The sequence below is a fragment of the Ochotona princeps genome, chromosome 15, assembly GCF_030435755.1.
Source record: "Ochotona princeps isolate mOchPri1 chromosome 15, mOchPri1.hap1, whole genome shotgun sequence".
Classification (NCBI taxonomy): Eukaryota; Metazoa; Chordata; class Mammalia; order Lagomorpha; family Ochotonidae; genus Ochotona; species Ochotona princeps.
The window spans coordinates 51967459-51970825 of NC_080846.1; positions in this window are offsets into that span (position 1 = coordinate 51967459).

Consider the following 3367-nt stretch of genomic DNA (forward strand, 5'->3'; position numbering starts at 1 on the left):
GCCAAGAGGCACGTGGCTTGCTCCCAAACACTCTCTGCTGAAACTGGAGGCCAGGGGCTGCTGGCACACCTGCCGCTAGCCCCTCCCCAGGGGCAGGCCTTGCAGTCCCCTGAGCTGCCCGTGTGGCGAGCCATGTGAGGGGGCCCAGGATTGAGTCTCACCTCTGTTTTCCATCCAGCTTCCTGCTCAGGTGCCTGGGAGCATCAGGTGAAGGATGGCCTAGGCACCTGGGACACTGTCACTCAAATGGAGACCAGGATGGAGACCCCTCAACCAGGCCTGGTGTGGACAGCTGCCGCCCCTGGGCTGGAGTGGGGAGTGAGCCAGCAGATGGAAGAGTTTGGTACTTTTCTCTCTCTGTCACTCTGCCTTTCAAATAAAATAAATACACAAAACTTTTAAAGAGAGAAAAAGAGATATTGAAGCTCTGTCCAAAGCTCCCATGGTTGTCTGTGAGTAGGGGGACTTGGGCGTACCTTTCTGATTCTCCCCATGCACCCCTTGGTCCTGCTCGCTCCCTGAGGACTTCCAGGCAGCCTGCTCAGCATCAGGCTGGGGCCCAGCAGCTGGAACAGGCTGCATTCCTGAGGGAAGGCGAGAGAGGCAGGCGAGCAGGACGGTAGAGAGCCCCCAGCCTCCCGGCCAGCACAGAACAGAAGCTACGCAGTCCAGTATCCTCACTAACCATGCTCGGAACCTAGTATGGCTCCAACCGAATCTGCGGCCAGGAAACTGGGGACCCCTCCGGCCTCTGCTTAGGGATGCAGCTCCTGCCTGGAACCAGTCCGTGCCAGGGCCTCCGTAAACAGGTCCCTGAAGTGAGATAATCTAGCCAGGACATGGGCAGGGTGGGCGGCGGGTTGGGGGTGAGGGGCAGCTCAAGAGCAGCCCCTACATGAGCAAGCATCAGACTCCTGAGTCCTACCGTTGGGCAGCCCAGTCTGCCTAAGGGCTCCGGAGAGGGCTCAGGGGGCTCCCAGAGAGAAGATGGGCCTGGCAGAGTGGACTTGAGGTCACCGTTGTGCTGGGCAGGGGGAGTCCCTTCAGCCCACCCCACCCCCTCCTCCAACCAGCCGGGGGTTTCGGGAAACTCTTCCAATGAATATTTAATAGCTCAGCACTAGGCCTGATTGAATTTTAATGTGGGCGACCCAAGCCCTGGAGCCCAAGTCCAGGCAATTAGTCAGGAGCCATTAACGCTGACAGAGCTGATTTATGGGCGGACCCAGGCCCTTGGCAGGAGGGGCGCGCGGGCAGGAGGGGCGCCAGAGCTGCTGCCTGGCAGCTCGCCATTGGGCGGACTGAATCTTCCTGGCTAGCCAATCCCTGCCGCTGGGCCTGCCTGCTTTGCATCTCATTAGCATGGTAGTACCGGTGGGCAAACACCCGGTGGTGGTAGGTGGGGAGGCCCAGGGTAGGTGGAGGTGGGTGGAGTGTTTGGGAAAAGGAGGTAGCTGGCTGGGAGCTGAACTCAGGTTTGGCCTCGACCCACGCTGGCTAGCACGTGTGTGGCTACAGAGAAGACCTCTCCTGGGTTCACACGTGGGATTCCATCCTTGCTGAATGGGCTGAACTATCTATCCCGGAAGGACCCGCATTGTGGAAGAAAATTCCAAAGGAGAAAGGAAAGTAGGGCCCCCGGTGAGGCTCCAGGAGACACTGGGCTCCCACAGCTCTCCCACCGCCTCCTCTGGCCTCGCCCCTGATGGCTTCTGTGCTGATCTGGTGGTGGCAAAGGGCAGGGGGGAGTTGTGGGCTTGTAGGTTTTCCAGGGGCTTGGGTTGTGCCCTAGCCATCCAGGATGAAGCCCAGGGGCCCTTGGAAGAGATGGCCACCTCCCCACCCCGCCCCTCCTGCCCCTGACCTGTGTGAATGAGCTGTGGCTCAGCCTGGAGTGTTCTATTGAGCTAGGCCCGACCCCTTAAATCATAGGTCAAGGATTTAGCTGGCCTGTCTGCTGCCACTCTGGCAGGTGGCCGCCTCCTCAGCAGCCCCACCCCTTGCTGAGCCCTGCTCTAGTGGGGTTGCCGGGGAGGGGTGGGCAGGCAGTAAGAGTAGTCATCTTTTCCTTCCCAGGCAAGTTTCGCCAGGAGGTCTAGGCCACCCTTGAGTTGCAATGGGAAAAGTTGCTGGTCTTTCTAGGGCATGGGGACAGACTGGACTGGGACACCAAGCCCTTCTAGGGAGGCTCTGGTGAGTGATGTTAGTCAAGGAAGGCTGCCTGGAAGAGGATCGAGGGAGGGAGGGACAAAAATCAAAGAAAAGGCAGCCTTGAAATGCACAGCATGAGGCTGCTACATTGTTGTCACTGTCACAGTAGCAGGTAGTGGTGGGCGGATGATGGATGCCATCACCATGGGGCTGCTGGAGCAAAGGCGTTTGGGACACCATTTGGGATGCCCGTGTCCCTTGTCACAGTGCCTGGGTTTGACGCCAGGATCTTTCTCCTCCTCCATTATCTTCTACTGGAGGCAGAGCAACAAAGCTGGGGATACAGAGAGATCTTCCATCTGCTGGTTCTCACCCCAAATGGCTACATCAGGCAGGGCTGGGCCAGGTTGAAGCTAGGAGCCTGAAACTCCATCCAGTTCTCCCATGGAGGTACAGGGACCAAAGACCTTGAACCATCCTCTGCTGCTTTTCCTGGTGCATTAGGCTGGATCTGCATGGAGGTGGTTAGATCTGTCCCTCCTCTCTTCCACTTTGATTCCAGCTTCCTGCTGATGGGCACCCTGGAAAGTAGCAGGTGGTGGCTCAAGTACTTGGATTTCTGCTGCCTACTGCCTGCCTACGAGGGTGGGTTGAGGGGAGAGTACAACACAGGAGTTCTAGGCTCCAGGCTTCTGCCACACTCAGCCCTGGCTGGTCTAGGCTCCAGGCTTCTACCCCACCCAACCTTATCTGTTCCAGGCTCCTGGCTTCTGCCCCGCCCAGCCCTGGCCATTCCAGGTTCCTGCCCAGCCCTGGCTGTTGCAGAAATTTGAGGAGTGAACCAATGGGTAGGGGTCTTCCTCCCTCAACTGCTTCTGTCTCTTTGCCTTATAAAATATACAATGCATAATTTGATTGTGCCTTTAAAACTTTAAGAGTTTTTTAAACATTTTGCCATACTCTCTTGGTATGCAGATACTCTGCAAGTATGTGCTTAAAAAAAAAAAAGACAGGGCTACTAGTGTCATAAGAGGTGGGATTCATGACAGTGGTCATTACAAAAGGTGTTTTTTGGTTGTTTGTTTAAAGATCATTATTGGGCACAGCTGATTAAGCTGTGGCTTTTGACTCCTGGTCCCAGGTTGGAATGCCAATGGGGTGCGGGATGCTATGCCTCTTAGCCAGCTGTCTGCTGATGGCCTGGGGAGACAAGAGC